Below are 21,844 nucleotides of genomic sequence, written 5' to 3' on the forward strand. Positions count from 1 at the left end.
GACGCCTTTGAGTTCAGGTCTTATCAGGGAACAAACCGAAAATTTACATTGTGCTGTAGGGACACATCAAGAAAACATAGAATTTGATCTCATCCGGACGGCACATTTTCCAATAATCTTGGGGCTCCCGTGGTTGAGATTACATAATCCCTTCATCAACTGGTCAGCGGGCACTCTCTTTTTAGGCTCGGAGTATTGCACCACTCATTGTTTGTCCCATACTACAGTAGGAGTACATATTCCGTCTGAAATAGAAAGATGTCTGAGCATTCCATCTATTAGTCACATTAGTAGGATTCCTGATTGTTATCAGCGATTTCTGTCAGTTTTCTCTAACCCCAAATTTCCTACTCTTCCACCTCATCGCAGAGATGATTGTCGTATTGACCTATTGCCTGATGAGCCTATTCCTTTCGGCCGCATGTATGTACTATCCCAGAAAGAAAAGGCTGCTCTAAAAGAATATCTTCATCAAAACCTACAAAATGGGTTGATCTCAGAATACACTTCCCCTGCGGGTGCATCACTATTTTTTATTCCAAAAAAGGACTCAGAAGAATTACGACCGTGTATTGATTTCCGCGGTCTAAACCGGATCACAATCCCAGACAAGTACCCCATGCCACTTATTACTGACATCTTGGAGGCGGTTCAAGGGGCCTCGGTTTACACCAAACCTGATCTCAGGGGAGCTTATCATCTCATCAGGATTACACCGGGAGATGAATGGAAAACAGCATTCCGCACTCCCTTTGGCCATTACCAATATCACGTCATGCCCTTCGGGCTAGTTAACGCACCGGCGATCTTTCAAAGATTTATGGAGCACCTATTTTCTGATGTCCTCCTTCACTTTGTCATAGTTTATCTCAATGACATCTTGATTTTCTCTAAAAACAAGGAAGAACACATCAGTCATGTAAACCTTGTATTATCTCGTCTGGAAGAAAACCAATTATATTGTAAAGCAGAAAAGTGCGAATTTCACCAGAGCCAAGTTACATTTCTAGGATTTGTGCTGTCCCCTCAAGGGATTTCTATGGACCCCAGAAAGGTTTCCTCAGTATTGGATTGGCCTCCTCCATCATCAATAAAAGAAATCCAGAGGTTTTTAGGATTCACTAATTTCTACCGTAAATTTATCCCAAGCTTTTCAGAAACCATTCAACCCATAACCAAACTGCTTAAGAAAGGAGTTTCCTTTAAATGGAATACTGAGGCACAGACAGCCTTTGAAAAACTTAAACGTCTTTTTACTTCTGCTGAGATATTGGCTACCCCGGATCAAAATCGACCATTCGTGGTAGAGTCGGATGCCTCTCACCATGCTCTGGGGGCCGTGTTACTCCAGAAGAACGAACAAGGAGACGAGAAACCAGTAGCTTATCTATCGAAGACATTCAATCGTTCAGAAGAAAACTATTCTGTTCTAGAAAAAGAGTTATTGGCCATTAAAAGAGCCTTTGAAGAGTGGAGACATTTGCTCTTGGGAACGAAGTATCCATTGGAAGTGCACACGGATCACCAGAACCTTAAGGTGCTTCAGCAAGCATATACCATGAATAGTAGGCAGGCAAGATGGGCACATTTTTTTTGCCTTTTAGGGTCGAGTTCATCTACCTCCCTGGTAATCGTAATCTTCGAGCAGACGCTCTTTCACGAAAAGACTACTCCTCCTATAACTTCTCTCCAGAACCCATATTTGCCAAAGCTAAATTTGTCGCAATGACGGGTGACTTTCTTCAAGAACTAAGACTGGCCACGTGTCAGAACCGACAAAGATGCGAAGAGTTAGCTGATCTTCACTCGCTCAATTTGACCCAAGGTTGCTACTTTCACAAGGATCAAGTTCTTGTACCTTCTGCATCCTTACAAAAGCAGGTGCTCCACATGTGCCATGATTCCAAGGCTGCAGGACACAGAGGAGTATGAAACACTCTAGAACTTATATCTCGACATTTCTGGTGGCCCGCGATAAGGAGTGATGTAAATGATTATGTCTCTGCCTGTGTCGTGTGTCAACAGTCTAAAACTCCTTGGGTGTCTCCATACGGTCTGTTAAACTGGATGCCTACCCAGATCGACCCTGGAAGTACATTTCTACGGATTTTATTGTTGATCTTCCCGTTTCATCTCAACACACGACCATTATGCTAACTATCGATTACCTCACTAAAGTGGCTCATTTTTCTCCTCTTCACAAGCTTCCTGGGGCAGAACAGATGGCAAAGATATTTTTAGCGGAAATATTCTCCCAACATGGCCTTCCAGAGATCATTGTTTCCGATAGGGGTTCTCAATACAACTCTAAATTCTGGAGAATTTTATGTCGGAAATTGGGCATCAAGAGATCCCTTAGTTCCAGATACCACCCGCAGACCAACGGTCAAACGGAACATTTGAACCAGACATTGGAAGGGTATCTACGATGCTTTGTCTCCGCAGCTCAAGACGACTGGCTGGAGTTGCTTCCACTAGCAGAATTCGCATACAATAATGCGTATCATTCTGCATTGAAGACTACTCCTTTCCATTGCTCTTATGGTTATCACCCTTCCTTTCTCCCTACCGTCTCTCCTTCTTTGTCACAATGCCCAGGGGTCAACCACATTATGAGCAACATTCAGGAAGGTCATCGCTTGGCCCGCAGGTCTTTGAAGGACGCTCAGGACCGAGCCAAACGATATGGAGATCGTCATCGCAGACCGATACCTACACTTCAGGAGGGCAACCTGGTTTGGCTGGCTTCCCGTTTTCTCCCCAAACATTTAGTTCCTTCTAAATTGTCTCTTCGATTTTTTGGTTCCTTTAAGATCCTCTCCTTGGTAGGATCTTCGGCAGTTCATTTAGAGCTGCCTCATTCTTGGTCTCGAATGCACCCGGTCTTCCACATCTCCCAGATTAAACTATCCATACCAGACCGTTTTGCACGAAGACCTGATTCTCACCCTCCTCCAGTGGACACAGACACAGGTCCGGAATACGAAGTGGCCAATATCTGTGACTCAAGATTCAATCGAGGTCGACTTCAGTTCCTTATTGACTGGAAAGGGTACTCACTGTCAGAAAGGACGTGGGAAAACGCTTTGGGGGTCCATGCCCCCAAATTGGTGAAAAGGTTCTACCGTTTCCACCCCGGAAAACCAGGAGCACCTCCCCTGAGGAGGGGTCATACTGTTACACATTATCAATGTTGGTCATGGTGGCAAAGCCGTAGAATAGGGAGAGCGGCGCATAACGTGATAATGCAGACTCCCATAACGGCGACTTTTCCTAGAGACAACAACGGTCTAGTTGTTTCACGTATATCTGATGCACTCGCGCCGGGTCACGTGACTCCTGATAAGGAAGGAAGTGCTGCCTGTATACGCGTCGCTACTGCCTTTGTGGACGCTCCGTAAGTTCGCTTCTAGGACTCACAATCCTTTCCTCTACTGACCCAGAGTTTCTCCTTTTTCCTTACTTCTGTTCTGACTTCTATTCCCTTGCTTAGACTCAGCTGCTGGCCGTATTTGGTGGGATTCGTGGGCTTTCTGGCGGGTTGGCCACCCGTGTTAGTGAGTACAATCAGACTCATCTCCCTTCAGTAGATTTCTCTCCCCGGCATTCTAAAGCTTACTTTCTATTCTCTGTTCGCTAGCGCCACCACATCCCCGGAACAAGACGGGCTTCTCAAGCCTTCAGACACTTCCGAGAGCAGTCTCGAGGACATCCTCCTTAATCTCTTGTACGTGGTTTCACTCTTCACACTCTCACTTATATCTCGCTACCTGTCTTCCTGGAACTTACCTGTTCTATCTTGTTTTCCCTGGAAAAGTCTCCGACCCTCTTTGTTGTCCAGTGCGCATAGAGGATCCGTTCAGACTTCCACCTCCCGTTCCGAAGAGTTGCAGCGGCTCAGGGTTTTTTCCCCCAGGAGGGTTTCCCTGGGGATCCTGCTCTCCTCCTAACTGGTTTATCATTCAGGGAGCTGGGAAGCAGGACTCCCACGGGGGATTCATCCATTTCCACGACATCCGCCAGTTGTCTCCATTCCGGGTCGCAGTCTGCTCAGGTTAGTGCAATTTGTTACCGATATGACAGAAGGGAAGATTATTGTATAGGGGTTGCTGGGGATGTTGTTTGGCTTTGGGCCATGCAAATGTTTCCGTGGCTATCATGGTAGCAAGCATGGTGTTTGTAGTGGGGCAGGCAAGGATATATCTAAAAGGTACAGGAGTTGAATGCACCCTAAAAATAAGTGTGTGTGCAAAAAAGATAGACAGAGAGACTGGCCCTGATTACAGTTTTGCTGGCATCTTGCCGGAATTACTGGTGGCATACCGGCAAAAAATGTATTAACGTTTCCGCAGCCCGATATATTATGGGCAGTGGAGAAGCCGGACTCAGTGGGATGGGATTGACAGAATTAACGGCACTGGTAGCACAGGTGCCAGTGAATCCTGCTATTATTTGCCAGTAGCGGCCTGAACTCCTGGCAGGTCAGGCCTGCTGGCAGCTCACTGTCCTTACCGACAAGCTTTTGTTTCCCCAATCCAGAAACAATGCCAGTGCTGGTATTCTGGTTTTTATTTGTGGACCAGTGACCTTGGACTGAGGCCTGCTGTCTCTGTTAATATGTGCACACCACTTCTTAGGAGGTGACACAATGCTTTGGGCTGCAGAGTCCATTTATATTTTGCAGGCACCGATAAGTCTTCGATATCTAGGCGTTGGAGCTAGAGAACACAAACATACTGCATGTTAATATTGTTTTGAGCAGTGTAAATGGGAAGTAGCAAGGAAATAACACTATCTTCCAGGGTCTGTATTGTAACAACCCAGGAATTGTAATAGCTAATATTGTGCTATAAAAGACAAAGAGCAAAATACACTATGCAGAAGAGCCAGTAACATAAGGCAATCTATTTGTTTGTATTTGAACACCTGAAGCCCTCTGAAATACAATGTGTATGGGAAGTGGAGGGTGGGATAGGAGCATCATTGTTCTGCAATGTGCTTAAGTTCAGTTCACCCTAAAAGCATTCTGTGTTATGTTGGGTTGTGTATGTTTGTGTGAGATTAACTAACTTTATTGAGGATTATTTGTTCGAGGATTATTTGTTCTGTTGCTCCCTAATTCTGTCTGTCTCCGTCTGTGTGTGTGTGTGTGCCTGCATCTCTCACTCTGCATGCCACTCTGTATCTCTCTCTCTCTGTCTCTGCCCCATTTTAAAGATTTCAAATAGATACATCATGTACTGTGCACAACAAACTTGATTGAAATGCATGGAAAGAGCCCTCAGTGTGACTCTTACATATTTCAACTCAAGCTCGGCTCATTCACTAGATGACTCTTCAGGATTTCTGAAATCGTCCAAGCAGTATTATGACTGCTGGCCGAAAGCCTGATATCTCTATGAAATATGTGCTTATTGTAGACATGCTACATCTGGATTGATATAATCCATGAATGACTTTCAATTTCATACCCTTAAAATTGCAGATAAGTTCTTTGAGGACCAAAAGTATAATATTTTATGGTTGCATACCATTTTCTACTTTCTCTATACTCCACTGATACCACTACACCAAACCTGACATCTCTTGTCTCTTATTCTCCCCAACCATCGCTTTAATGGTACTTCAGCGTACCTAGCCCTATCAGGTATCACACCATTCTTTTACAGTGGTCAACTGGTTTTTGTGAAGAAGCTGGTCCTAACGTGCAAAGGTAAGAGAGGTAGCCACATTTCCAACAGAAAAGGTGGGTAAGTCAGCAAGGAACCAAGGGCACAGTGTTAGTCACAGCAGAGTAGACAGCAGAGCAGCAGTGGGGATGTTCCAACCCAGGAGCTGCATGCAGCAGGTCTTGAGGTTTTGCCATGGACCATACTGGGCAGACTTGCGCACTCACAGGTGTCTGACTTCCATAGCTGCCTGTATGAGTGTTCCTGCCACGGGCAGCGTAAATAAACCTCAATGCTGTAGCCGTGGTACCGTGGCCCTCAAGGAGACTCCACTTTCTTTGAAATCTGCTAGGCTGCTCTTCCAAAAATCAGTCTTTCGAAAGCTTGGCTTGAGAAATAGCACAGCATTTGAAGATCAGCCAGCGATTACAGTTCTCCACCATTACAGACCTGAAGGATGCCATTGGTCTACTTGCTTTTTTGGGGGTGGGGGATACCAACGTTTTCACAATCCACGACAAGAGTGTTACCATCATGCCGAAGGACATCTGTGTTTTTTTAAAGTGTGAGTTTGGACTTTGAAGGCCATTCTTTTTAGCTCGTATTACTCATCTGGAGCAGTAGTCAGATCATATTTACCATCTGAAGCTGTTTCATTGGGCTGTGACTAGAGGCTCTTTCTTGTGTTGGGATTTATTAGTATTTCAGAACTTTTTTAGTTTGGCTTCCATCCAACATTTTTTTTTCTGTTTGGGGGTAGCCTGTTTTTTTGTGTTGCAAATGTTCATTATGTTTCTTGGCCTTCACTTCAACTGTTTTAATGGACCATCAATTCATTTTCCTTATGCTTGGTATTCTTTTGCGGTTTTCCTCCTGTTGTATTCTGCTATTGATCGTCATTATATTATTATATTGTACGATTTCATTAAATTGTGTAAAGACTAAGGCACTATAGAAGCTAATAAACATAAAAATAAGATAATATAGGCATCAAGTAAAATAAAGTACAGTGTTTAACAAGAAAAGCAATTTCCCTACTAATTGTTTAGCCACACAAATATAATGTTGGTCAAATCCTCTAACAATTTCTAGGTCAAATAGGAAATGAGAAGAATGTGCCTGATAAGAAAATCGCAAAGCTCATCTTGAAAGGCCTTCCGGGCGCTGCCCATCCCTTTCTTATGATGCTTGCTAGACTTATTTAAGAAGGCCACCATTTCATGGACAAGTTCAGGAGCTCTTGAATCTGACAAAGTTTCTCAGTCATAACATTTTCCCTCACCTTTTTGTCATTATGTTACTGAGCCAGAAATAAATGCAGTCCACTATATGATAAGTGGGTGACCGTCTGCAAAATCATCTGCATGAAGCATGGGATTTCCTCCTAAACTATCATCACATTCATGTACAATGGGATTGTCAGATGTATCAGACGCATGTTCTTGTGCTTGTTTCATGGCTCAAAGAGGTAAGGCCTGTTTCTGGAAGAGGCCAGTCTGCCACCTGAGGTACCAGGGTACCAGGGTAGGCAAAAATACCTTCCTCAAAAACTTATCCAAGATAGGGGGGAACCCCTCTGGAGAATACAAAACCCTGTCCAGTATCTGGGTAGTTCCAAGGAAACTCTGATTCAGAAAGGTAGTGATGTCAAGAGTGCGGTCAGAGTACAAGTCAGAACCTGTAAGGGCTGAAGAGAACATATTCCAAAGGATAGAGCACAGCTTTCAACAAGGAGAAGGAGGCTGATGTAGACAGCAGGAGAGAGAAAGGTAGCGGGTCCTGAGAGCAATGAAGGAAGGAAAAAACAGAATCACACGCAACATCGTAGAAACCTTAAAGGCAAGTTGCGAAACTTAGTCCTGCAAATCCGAATGGATAATATGCCGTTCGCCATGGCAGTGACATCACAATTTAACAGTGGTCCATGCTGGCCCAAAAACTAGACCGTCAAGAGTGCTTGTCAAACACAGCATGGCAGACCCCGAGAATGTGTTGGAAGCATTTGACACGCTGGTCCATGACAGGGACCTCACCACCCACAGAGTACTAGCAGTCCTCCATGATTCTTTGTAGACCAGCGGCTTGAGCATGCAGCCAACTCTCTGCGCATTAGTTAAAAGTTAGAAATTGTTTTGTTAATGGATGCAAATTGGAATCTGGCCACACAATCAATTGAAAATCAGCATGGATAAACAGAAGAGAGCCAATTAGAGTCACATGTTTGGAGGTGCGGCTCTAGTGATTCCCACTCCTCAAGCAGTGGAGAACACAGACAGGAAGGCGACAGAAACAAGAGACAACTAATCCTGAAAATTGTAGATATATATCACTGTGACAAGAGGGCAGTAGCCTTGGTAATACCACAACAACAATATAAACAAGAATGCTCTACATTGTGGTTCTAACTGCTTGTTTCAATAGGAGATCACATTGAGGCTGGAGCTCAAGTTCTAGGGCAGCACAAAGTACCTTTGATGAAAGACCTTATTACTGTAGCACTCTGATCGAAATGAGTGAAGAAGGGGAGTTTAAGTAGCTTACAGTATGCTCCTATTTATGGAAAGGGGAATCACTGAGAAGGGCAGTCTCCAAAGTGTGTGATCAACATTCATCCCTGATTACCGAGAGCCTAGCCCAAAGTGCAGTTTTACAGTGACACTGGGAATATATGTTTAATACAGTATCTCTTAGCACAGTCTTTAGAACAAGTGCCACAATAACTTATATGTATCTCTTAGCGCATTCTCTAAAACAGGTGCTAAAGAAAATTAGGCCTCAAACAGTTCACATCATCTACCAATGACCTGCCAAACTCGGTAGTCAGGGTCTTGTATATGCATTCATAAGAATGGAGCCCCCTGTTTATGTCTATCTAAAAAAATACTACAAGCAAAAACAACTGTGTACCATAACTATATAAGGGAACTAGAAGAGCAATGATAAGGGCGTCACCGCTGTCAAGGGTACTTGCACTGTGATTGGGGTGACTGAACACATATGTGCTCGAAAATACATATTTATTATTATTTATTTATTTTAATTGTTTTGATGGAGTATGGTTATAATTATAATTGTTCATTTATAAAGCGCTAATTCTGGAGACCAGCTTCTAAGCACAAGCCCAGGATTCAAACCTGTGTTGCTGTGTGCTGTCTTGCTTCCAAGACACACGTGTTGCCCATGGGCTATCCTCCCAGATAGCACACATATCAGCCTCTTACAATGTATATCACAAAAATAGAATAATAAAAACGTTTGCGATGATTAATACAATTTAAAAAAAAAAACATGAAACCTAACAGGTCAAATCTAGTTCATGCAACATTCAATAAATGTTTAGTTGGGCAATATATCCGAGGACCGATAAAGTAAATGAAGTAGGATTTCTTCCCAATAGATGTTTCCACATATTTTGATGCCTATACCTTCCAAACTGTACACAACATTTTTAAAATGCAAAGTGTGCAGTGCAGTCAAGGCTGGGCAATTCATAATCAAATGTTTCAAATTCTCAATTTCATTTAAATTACCACAAAGCCAACAATAAGACATTTCTTTGGGAAGCAAGTTATGTATACTTTAAATTCCTCTGCTGGATAGGCGATTAAGCCAAACCTCATAAAATGCACATGCATCTTGTTATTTGGAAACCGCCTAAAGTAAGGTGCCAAAAGGCCAATAATTGTATATTTATTCCCTAATTGAACGTAATGACCGTAATTATGGGTTGAATCACGTCTCCAGCCAGTTCTTATGGTATATAGATAGATTGACGCTACACAGATTTTCTACCAGGACCTCACTAGTGGTTTCTTCTATTTGCAACATGTTAGAGCACAATTGAGAGAAACTCCAAGGTTGATTCCCCGCTGGAAGCCCTTCATAAAGTCTCAAAATCATGAAATAGAGAATCCTTAGTTGAATCAAGGATTTTTCGATAAAGCAATATGTTCTTGGATTTTACTCTTGCTCGCAAAGTTTAAAGCAAAGCTGAAAGCAAATAACAGCTTCTGGAACTCAATTTGGATGCTTGAACATTTTATGCCATATCATTGCCTGAGACAGTCCAGTTTATCTATAACCCATGGCTGCAAGATCTCAATAGCGTAGATCATTTTTAGAACAACCTTTGCTTCATAGAATTTGATTAAAGGGTATACTGAAAATTTTCCGTATTTTTTACACATCTGGCCCATCCAGAGAGATGGCCGTATGAAGTAAAAAATCATAAATATGTACCTTATTCGGTTTAGAGGTGATGGGAATCCCCAGGGAAATTAGATTACCCATGGGTTCGAGTTTAATGTTATTTCAAAACCATATAAATCATGGAGGTTTCTTTGTAGCACTCAAGTGCAACATTTTTGTTTTTAATAGATTCATCTTCAGGCAACTTTAGTGAAAGCACTGAAAACATGAATTAATCTATGGAGCCCAATCTGTGTGTTATCAAACCGTATGAAATCATTGGCGTAGGTCAACCAAGAACATTTAAAATCTGTAAATTAAGGTGAGATAAAACTTTTGCAGAAAAAAAGGTCTCAGATATAAATAAAAAATAGAAAAATATGAAATTTTAATATCCATATTAAAATTCACATGACCCCTAGAGGGAGGGGTATTAGCATATAAATCCCCATAATATTTCACCCTAACCTGTTCTGAAATGGGGTTAATCCTTCTAGGTCATTGATAGTAGCCCAAATATTTGAATCAGCTTTTCCCAAAAGAATTCCCAAAATATTGTCACCATGAAACAATGTTTAAACGTTCTGTTGCATTGGATTTAAGTCATTATTCTTAATCCTGTTAATTGTTCATCTCAAATGTATTTCCGCTCAAAAACATGCACATCAAATGAGTGAGACATTAATCTGTGTGTGTGCTTAATCTGTTTCAAATCGTTATTTTGGTCCTGTAATTAGAGAAGGTTTCCTTAATCTTTTTGTTAACAAAAGAGTGCAAACGATTCCAATTGAATGTGTCAAATTTCTTTTCAAGTGTCGAATGTCGAATGTTTAAATACTTCAGTTATTTTCCCATTACATTTTTTAATTTGGTTACCACATCACTGAATTCTATTATTACCAGGGATAGGTGATAGATTTTTTGGACCACCATCCAAACTCATATTAATGTGCATATCAAAATTATATAATCGCAGATTATGATCACTAGCTTTATTTATGATTGCATTTACTAAATTGCAGGACAAATAGAGACTCTTACTAACAAAAATATATTCCAGTGTTAATTGTTTGGCACTTCCGTGCCAAGTTCAGTGCCTGGGAATATCACTAGAAATATTTCCATTCAACATAAACAGCCCTAATGAAGTCATGCAAGACACCCATGACAAATTTTACATTTGCCCATATACTTTCTACTGAAGGTCCACACAGGATCTGAACAACTACTGGAAGTCAGACCTATAGCAAGCAGCATTGGAAGGGTAACCAAAAACATATCTAAATATATTGACAAAATACTTCGACTGGAGGTTTTTAAACTAGACTCATATATCAGAGACACAATGCTTGGTAACGTGTAATGGCATAGAGATGATATATTAGTGGCCATGGATGTTACATCTCTTTACACATCAATTGGCCACCAACTAGCACTGAGAACTATTGATTTTCTCTTCAGGAATCAGTCAGTCAGCATCAAATTATTTTCTTGTCAAAATGCCCAAAGAACTATTAGCAATCACACTTCAAAATAATGTTTTCATCTTCAACAGCGAAATATATAGCCAAACAAATGGTATCACAATAGATGCTTGCTTCACACAAGTCCATGTCAACCTTTTTTATGGGAGAATTTGAGGAAACGCATGCCATTTCAGATGTTACTTTAACACAAAACATTATTAAATGGAAAAGATACATTGATGACATCCTGTTTTTCACTTAGCATTGCGAAAAGTTGAAGAGCTGTTCCTTTAAGAGGATTGGACGTTTGTGTCTTTAAATAAACACTCACTATGCAAAGCATAGCAAAGTGTGCAGAAGTATTTGGCTGTGGAGCCTGTGGAGCCCGTAAGCACAAGCAAGTAAGCAAGTAAGTTCCATTATATTCACTTATGAAACTTAAAAAAATTGTAACCATACATTGCTCTCATGGTCTGGCACAGTAAACCACGTTAAAGCCTCTGCTTGCACTTTTTACAGTGTATTGACTACAAGTTTAAAAGAGCTAGCATCTCTCGGGAGCAGTCAGGGTGACTGTGGGTGTATGCCTTTGAACCCTGACTGTTGCATAAGCCCTTGTGCCTCTGTACCTGTTTGAGAACTCCCATTGTTGATGGCCCGAGGCGCATGTTATTTACGCACAGAGTTGCTACTCGAGTGGAAAAGCACATTGTAGGGGCGACTTCGGGCATTTTTATTGCCTTTGAGCCCCTAAGTGACATCTCTGCACAAATCTTGTGCCTGAGTTAATTTGATTGGTGCAACCGAAGCAGTTGGATGTTTTAATTTCCCCTCCACGTACGTGGCAAACACATTTTGGTTTTTCTCCTTATTTTCTTCACCTGCTGCACGTTCATCAGACTCACACGTGTTGATCATGTGTTTTATTAGTAGGCTGACCAAGCGCTTTTTACCTACTTTCAAGTTGCAAACTGAACGTGATAAAAATGTACTATTTGTGCAGTACATTTTGGGGGATGATCTAAAGGACCCTGAAATAGATGGACATTTGGAATGCTGTGATGATCGTTTTATGGCTTTAGCCAATTGTTCTCTACCACCAAATGACAAAATAAGCACCCGACTCAATACAAATGGACTGGAAAAAGCCTCTGCTGGATGTTTATCAACAGGATGAAAATCCCTGCCTCTCAGTAATGCCTATTACAAAAACAGCTTTGGGATTGCGAACTGAGGAGAGACGAAGACAAGTTACGAATGTACCTGATAAAAATGCTTACAATGACCAACAACGATGCCAAGATCCAACACTAACAGCATTAAGCTTTGTGTTGAACTCCTTGGTAAACGTCTTTGAATCATGAAAAGATTAAGTCCATACTTACTCAAGAATTGTCCTGGAACACAATAAGGAAGTGAGCAATTGCGACTCTTCTCTGGTCGGTCTCAAAAGAGCTCTCCACCACCAATTTGAAGAAATTTCAAATCAGTTCAAAATGAGTGAACAGGATCATATGAAAGGTGTAATAAACATAACAAACAACCTAAACATATTGAAGACTCAAAATGATCTTATGTGGTCTGACATAAAAACTTCCTTCTTGGCGTTACATACTGCAAATCTTGGTGTATTAGGTCAAGTAGAACCAGTCCTGCATGGGTTATGGAGATGTAAAGATGATGGAAGAATGTATACGTTTAGCTCAGACAGTGGATTTACATATTGAGACTGAATTAGCACCTGTAAGAGGATTCAATTCAACACTACATCTAAGTCAATGCCTGGTCTAGGATACTGAATGGAAACCCTTATTGATATATCTTTATGTCCAGTTCATGAGTTCTGGATGACTACCCCTATATAACACCCCTCTCTTGGAATCCCCCTGACTGCACTGAGCCAAGAAGTAGTTCTGTTTTGCAAGTTTAAAAGGTTTATTTGAGAAAAATTAAACAATATATATATATCACACTTTTATGATAAATTAATAATTAATATCACACTTCAGAACATGGGCAGTTAACAACAATGGGTAATGTTCTACTAACAAACTGATTTGATTACCCAGGAGTAGTATAAAGGATGAGGTAGCACGCTTGGGAATAGGAACAGAAGAATAAGGTGGTAGAGAATGCTTTATCTAGTTTCAGATGGATGCAATGTTGAATGAAAATGCAATACAGAAAATACTCAATATGATTTCAACAAAACAATGTAATCACTTTTCTCTGGCAATCCACTCCCCCCCTTATGCAATGTAAGGAACTGAAGAGGAGAGCACACCGTTCATAGAAATGCAATCAATTTAATTCAGTTCACCCCAGCAAGCTTAGACTACAGAAGTTTGAAACACAGGCCCAAAATGCTTTTATATGTGCTGGCAATGAAGTGAGGAATATGCTGAAAATGGTTTTAATTCCCTTTAGGAGGTTCAGGGTGAGTGAAATATACTTGGGATGAGTTCAGGCTCACTTTAGCAAGGATCTAGGAGTAACTAGCAGGTTAAACGAATTTTTGGCAAAGGAAAGCAAGGAAGCTGCTGTTTTCACACGTTGCTGGATTTTTAACCAAATCGCGAATCGCGGCAAAATTCGCGAATGCGTGAATCACGATTACGGCAAAAGTATAAGGAGTAGTGAGTCGGCTCCAAGTTGTATAGCTGAGATTCTAAGCTTTCGGAGGAAAGTTAAACCAAGTTCCTAGCCCAAACGGTTACGGAGTTATGAACGATTTTGTGAAGGTTGTTTTTTGGACTTGAAATTTTAAAAGTTCAAAGCGACAGGTTACAGCTTGCAGGTAGAAAATGACAGGTGACAGTTCTACTTAGGTTAAATAGATTGAATTATATTATATTAAACTAAGGGATAGGTTCTGAGTTTTGCTGAGTACTCACAAGAGATTTTGGACAGGAAGGCGACTTTGTCACGGATCCGGTCACTGCGCACAGCACTTCACAGCGATCTGGTCTCCGGTTCCGAGTACAGCTCTGCTTTCTGGGTCACCGGCACTCTGGTTCTGCTAACAGCGGTCTGGGTCACTCTGGATCTCTGGCCTCTGGTTCTGGATACTACTCTGCTTTCCCTGGGTACAGCACTGCTTCTGGATCTTTCTGGCACAGGGTTTCAGGCCAGAATCAACACCTGGGTCCGGCTGTGAATAGTCTGCAAATGATTTTTGGGCCTGCTGACAAATACTTTTGCTTGCAGTGGGCCTTCTTGGTTCAAAGGTCTGTAGTCTCTGTTTAGCTTGGAAGTCTAAGTGTAGGATCTCTGGATGTGAAGTCGTCGGTCAGCATGCTCCGCAGCAAATGGAATTTAATGTCTCTACCTGTCCCAGCAGTCTCTTTTTATGTGTTTTGAAAGTGGGTGGAGAGGCTAGCTTTCTAGGCCCAACCCCTTCAGAGTTCTGATAGGTTGGAGAATTCTTTGCGTTCTCACTGGAGAGCAGGATTGTGTGTCAGAATGATGTAATTTAATGGCTTGCAGAAAGGACACTCCCCTGTCAAATTGCACACAAATCTATATTTGATCAAAATACACATTTCTCAAATACATAGTGGTTTGTCATTGCATGTACATATTACCTATCACATGAGGTATACTCTGTTCAAACTCTGCTCTTCCTGAGGGCTTGCATTCAAAAATGGCAACTTATTTTCGATTTTAGTGGGTTATGCAACCTTGGTTCTTCATTAAAAATTATACACATATACACGGCCTGTCCATACATACTCCAGTAAATTCCCATGTCTCTAGTTTAAACACAGAGTCGGTAGTATCAATAAATGGCAGGGTTTTGCCCCAGAACATCACACAAATTGGAGTTTGGGCTTGAATCGAAGGTAAATTTTTTAAATTAAGGCTCTCAAAGTTATACATTCCTGTCATTTGATTACAAAGAGTTATCAGTATTTTTATAAACTATATATTTTGCTTTCAATTCAGTTCTCAGAGTGTTGGAGTCCGCCTCCAAGACTTGGGTGGGTCAGTGACCATGCCTCTGCTGGCAGGCAGGCCTTTGTTGACAGGAAACAGTCAAAATCAACATATTCTATTCAAGTGCAAGAGCCTATTGTGTGGTCTCCAGGAGGCTGCCAGCCAGTCTGCCTTCTATCAATCAAGAGGTCATGTGAGATTCTGACTCCTGGTGTGAATCTCTGGAGGTGAGAGGTTTCCCAGCTTTTGGCCTGTTAATTAAATCAGATTGTCTTCTGGGAACAGCATGTGGTTAAGATTTTAATTAACTCCCAGCCTTTGATGTAAAGGCCTCTCCTGCAACTCCTGACATGCAGTTTCCCTGTCAGAGTTTAGACCGCTAGCGCCGCCCTCAGTCCAAAGCGGGTAATGCATGCATTTTTGGGATCTTTCTTGGATTAATGCATTCCAAACAGGAATGGTTCTTACATGGTAGTAAATAATCCTTGCTTAACATTGTTTTGATGGGGCTCCTGACAGTAAAATGGTTATGTGGAACCCCACAAAAGGGTTGAATCTTTAAAGTGGTCCGATGAGCCACGATTTCAGCAACTTTTTGACATCAGTAACAGTGGATTTTGTTAACAAAGATCTTTCTTTACACTCGTCGGTGGCAAGTTAGGTAACCATTTTGGTGTGCGCACAAACTGCGTGGTTCTCCTGGATTCTGGCGCACATGTGGGCTTTTTGGTCATCTTGGATTTTCTAAGCCCACAGCACCAAATATTGCAGCATGATAGCTCAAACGTGGGTCAGGACACCCAACACACCCATGAGTGAGACTGAGCAACTACATAATTCTCCCAACTCAATTTCTCACCCATATCCAAAAGTGGCTCTGCGGCAAGTTGAAAATGCTAGCAATGCCATCTGAATTTCAGAACTGCAACAAGATTTTCAGGCTCATAAGAAGAGTCAGCTAAAAAAAGGAAGACAAAGAAAAAAATTAAAAAGAGTGCTAAAAAATAATAATGAGGATGTTCAACCACAAAAATCTAAGCTGAACCAACAAAGTGGGAAACAGAAAACCCCAGGGAAAATAAACTTTTTCAAAGCCCTAGACAACATAAGCAAGGGCAATGAATAACAACCATAGATTGCGAAAGGCTCGAAATCTGGTGTTAAGTCATGCCCGCAAGGACCCATTCTAGCAGCCCCAGTATCGAAACCAAAGGCATGCCTCAACACAGATATTAAGATATCTAAAACGACCAAAGGCTCTCAAACTGATGATCAAACATCTAAAGGCACCAGTTCAGACAAACCCCTGAAATTAGCCCCAATTGTTTGCAAAATAATTAAATCTATACAAATGGGGAAAATTGTTATTATAATACCTGACCCCGCACACATGCAATTTCTGCCTTTAAATTCGGGTGAGTTTGATGTCAATCCCTTACCTATGCCTGTACAGATCTCCAATAATTCAGACGCTGTTGTTTCGAACAAGCCTTTTGCTGTTCCAAAAATATGGCTCCAACAGGTGAATAAAAAAAAGGTCAAATGGCACTTAATCGAAGCAATGTGTTATCCTATACCAAACGGATCCCCGACCTTATTTTGTTCTCATCAAATGATATTGAGAGACTTTGATTTTCTTATGATAAAATCACTCACATCATGGAAATAATCTTAAAATCAAATGAAGGAGCAAGTGCATTGATGATCTGTGGGAAAGATCTGAAAAACATAGGTATGGAGGTATTTCTGACCTTTCTGCTGCTACCCCAAGCCTTTTGTCAAACCTCTTTATCCGGTTCATCTTCTGAAGCACAGATAACATCATCACATAGCTGTCAAGTGTCTGTTTTGAGTGGAAACTCTTCTCAAAACTCAAGTTCTAATTACATTTTTAAAGATAAAACACAACTACTTTCTTTACTTTGTGAATAATAACGCAAGTATTTAATTATCTCACTGTTATAGAAGCCAAACTATAGGTACAAGAATAAATCACTTTACTGACTTGGAATACAAGGGGTCCCCTGTCATTCAGACATAAAGATATCGGTCAGACAATTTTTCAAGATTTTGACTTTTTCTTCAGGAAACCTGGTCTAGGAGTGATCTGTACTTGGATGGATTTACTGTTATTTGTCAGCCAGCTATGAGTCTGATTCATAAGTGCCTATCTGGTGGACTTTTAACTGCAATACGCAATACTGGTGGATTTGAAGTCCTATGTTTCAACAAAGCCATTCCTGGCATTCTCGCACTCAGGTGCCAAATCAGATGGGACTTGAAGATCCGTGGTCTCCAATTAATAAATATATATTGGAAACCTGGGACTACTGAAATAACTACATTCCTTGAAAAATGTGTTTTCCTAATGATCTGCTTTTGATTGGAGGTGACTTCAATGCATGTTGCTCCTCTTTTGCTAGGTTTTCCTCCAAATCAAAGGCCAAGAATTGTCAAGGCGAAACCTGGGACCAATTATTTGCAGATTGGAATCTAAACATCATTAATAGCAACATTGATTCTGATTTTCCACCAGCATGGACCTGGTCAAATGGGAAAAGTACTTCAATAATTGATTATCTTATTACATGTCCTGAATTGTTCCAACATTTCTTATGGTTTAATGTAACTCCTATGTTGCACAGTGATCATAATGCCTTGCAAAGTGCATTCTCTGTTGTTTCTCAAGTATCTAAAACTAAATACGATGTAAAATTAAATGTTAATGCACAAGGTAATCGTATCACCTGCTTTAGAAATAGAGGTCGTAAGTGAAGTAACAAACTAGATTTCGTAGCACAGTATGGCCATGAATGTGACCTTGACATGATTTGTTCTCCGGATACCTTCATTGAATTCATAAGAGATCTAAATCCCCTGAGTATTACTGCAGGAAAAAAAAAAACCCATGTCCATACTTTTGATGAAATTACCTATGCAAAAAAATGAAAAGTTATGTGACTTAAAAGCAGAGTGTCTGAATTTAAATACTCCATTATAAAGACCAAACTGAAAAAAATTACAAGCACTGGTTCTCAGGTTCATAGAATTCTGCGTAACATCCATGATGGCCAGTGTATGCTCACAACCCTTCGACCAACTCAAAAACCAAAAAAAATCATCTGAAATGGCCCAACAAACCACTATTATTCCAGCAGTTGTGTGGGAGTAAATACTATTCTAAATACAACTTTGATTACACATGTAGATTGCAATATTCCATGGACGTTAAATATTGTAGAACATGATATTTGGGTAATAATTAGACAACTATCAACATCTCGTGCAGCCAGCCAATTAAATCTTCACTTCTGAACCTCATAATTGGGCATTTATTTTTAGCAAACTTTTCCAAATTATTATCGATTTTAAAAATATACCCTTATCATGGAAACAAGCTATTGTAATCCCAATTTAAAAAAAAGGAGAACGATTTTATCCTGCAAACTATCGGCCAATCGCCTTAATGGATGGCACCAGTTAGATCTGTGCCAGGTTAGTTTTGCAGGATCTTCAAAATTGGGTCACTAGTAATCACATACTTTCTAAATTCCCAGTTGGTTTTTGGAAGGGGCTATAAACCATTTTGAATGGGTTGACAATTAACATTTGTAAAGCCCAATCTCAACAAAAAATGTCATTACCATCATATATTGACTTAATTAACTTGTCAAAGGCATTTGACCTCATTAATAGGTCAAAACTTTGGACCAAATTAAAATCATGGCATATTCGGTCGGGCCTGCTGCAAATCATTATTGTGCTCCATGATCATACATCGATCCAGGTTAGAATAGCAGGTGATTTAACCACTTCGATACCCACATGTAAAGGGGTAAGGCAAGGGTGTCTCTTGGCCACTCTTCTTTTTAACTTATATCTTGCAGACCTGCCAGCTTTTCTAGAAAACTCAACCTTTCTCTCTCCCACCATAGACAAGTGTAAGCTTTTTTCCGTGCATATGCTGATGCTATAGAGCTGATAGATAACACTTGCATAGGTCTCCAATGTTTAATCAACGCTCTTGAAGGGTATGCCAAAGAGAATGACTTGGTTATCAATCCTAATAAATCAAACATAAATATGTTTGGAAAACAACTTAAAAAGAGATTGAATCTTTATTGGTCCCTTGATAACAAAGTCATTCTACTAAAGAAAAGTGTAAAATACCTGGGACCAACTCTACATTCTAATCACTCAGTACATGATTTGAAGGTGGACTTGAAAAAAAAGTTATCAATTTATGTGCCAAAGGAAAAAACTGCTCCATTCATTCGTTAGATTTTCTCTCATGCCGCTTATTAATTACTATAAGGGCAAGATCATTCTGTCCATCCTATGTGGCATAGAGTGTAACTCTTGCGCAAAAACATTAATTTGGACAGGCTTGCAGGATGTTTGCAGAAAAAGGCACTATCTTTACCCCCTTCTCTACCTATCTCGAAGTTGCACTATGAGTTAGGTTTGCATTCCTTGGATTCATATTACAACTGGAAGGTTCTCGCCCTATATAGACTAATTCTTATTCTGAAAGAACATTCAATGTACGAGGATATCCATGCTGATCTCTTCATGCATAGGAACTCCTATTTGAAAAGTCTACATCACAAAGCCAAATCAATCTGATCCTATTGTGCATGCTCTTACTCTACCTTGATAGAAAGCCCTGATGAGTTAAGCGTGCACTTATGCAAACAGATTGGATTAGTACTCGAGCTTCGATTAGTAATTTAAAAAAATACTAAAACATTTACTTTATGTGAAAAATGCAGTAAATATGTTCTTCCATGCATAAGATGTTTTCCGAATCCTGTCTGGAGATCTGGAGAGCTGAGTTACTGCGTTTTCGTCTCAATCTCATCAAAACAAGCAAAACACAGCAGAAATGGTTAATATTAGACCCCTCTGCAGGGGACTGTACATTGTGTGGTGAAGGGTTGGTACACTATCTGAACACTTTTTTTCACCCTTTGTCCATGATCCACTTTGGCTCTCTAAACAGGACTTTTGGTATAGGATTTCATCTGGCAAGGAAATCCCCCTGTCTATTGCTTTGTTTAAATACCTAATTGAATTGAATTTCATAAACATGTCATTGTAATTGCACACATTGTACTAAATAATAACAGTAATAATTGATCAGTTGCATTTCCTTAATTGACAATTGTTTCTTGTATAGAGAATTAGAATTATGAAATGTCTGTTGTATTAGTGAACTTTCTCCTTTTTAATTGTCATTTAAATTGAATGAAGAATGTGCAAAAAGTCATTTTATGTGACTGTGTATGGGAGGAAGGGTCTCTAGGACCCTCCTCCCCCTACATTTCTCACCAACATGGGGTTTATGACTGACCTGGGCCCGGGATGCGGGATGGCTGCGGGACAACGTATGGGACCACACGGCTCACCCTGTAGCATGATACAGACTCTATTTTGTGATACACCTAGACTCCATTTTGAGCACACCAATCTAGGCCTCAGTGGCACAAGCGGCCTGCAGGGCTGCGGCTCTCCCCCACCCGACCGCGCACAGCGTGCCAGCACTCCCCTCACCCTCCTCCCCATGGCGGCTCAGCTGAGGGCCTGCTTTCATGAGAGACTAGGTGCGAACAAGCAACAGTACAAACACTGTCAGGGTAATTCATAGATATTTGCACAAAAGTGTTGCACGCGGCTGGCGCACAGTGTGTGAGTGCGATAGACTGCGCCAGCCGCGTGCGATAAAATCCATTTCAGCGCACAGCGTATTCATGGATTTTAGCCTCCAAAAGCAGCCGTGGCGCAGAGTGGCGCAGCGACCCTGCAGCAGCGCCAGTTATGCCCCCCAGAACGCCCTTGCACAAGGAAAAGCCATCCAAATCCCCAATCCAGCACAAAGGGCTGCGCCAACCCTGGACCCGTTTACCAGACTGCCAAACAGCAAACGGCAAGCGGGGAACATGTATTACGTGTTTCACGGTAACTTCCACACGCGAAAGGGCCTGTGCGAGTGGGGTATGTGTATTCCTGGGGTTCGTGGGAAGTTTTACATGGGATTGGCCTGGGAAGGTGTATTCCTGGGGTTCGCGGGAAGTTTTACACACGATTGGCCTGGGTACGTGTATTTCAGGGGTGCACAGGAAGTTCTACACGCGATTGTCCTGGGTACGTGTATTTCAGGGGTTCGCGGGAAGTTCTACACGCGATTCGCCTGGGTACGTGTATTTCAGGGGTGCGCGAGAAGTTTTACACGCGATTGTCCTGGGTATGTGTATTTCAGGGGTTTGCGGCAAGTTCTACACGCGATTGGCCTGGGTAGGTGTATTTCAGGAGTGCGCGGGAAGATACACACACAATTGGCCTGGGTACGTGTATTCCTGGGGTTTGCAGGAAGTTTTACACGCGATTGGCCTGTGTACATGTATTTCAGGGGTGCGCGGGAAGTTCTACACGCGATTGGGCTGGGTATGTGTTTTTCAGGGGTGCGTGGGAAGTTTTACACGCGATTGGCCTGGGTACGTGTATTTCAGGGGTGCGCGGGAAGTTACACACGCGAATGGGCTGGGTACGTGTATTTCACGTGTGTGCGGGAAATTGCACACGCGA

The sequence above is a fragment of the Ambystoma mexicanum genome, chromosome 13, assembly GCF_040938575.1.
Source record: "Ambystoma mexicanum isolate Mex_15411 chromosome 13, UKY_AmexF1_1, whole genome shotgun sequence".
Taxonomy (NCBI): domain Eukaryota; kingdom Metazoa; phylum Chordata; class Amphibia; order Caudata; family Ambystomatidae; genus Ambystoma; species Ambystoma mexicanum.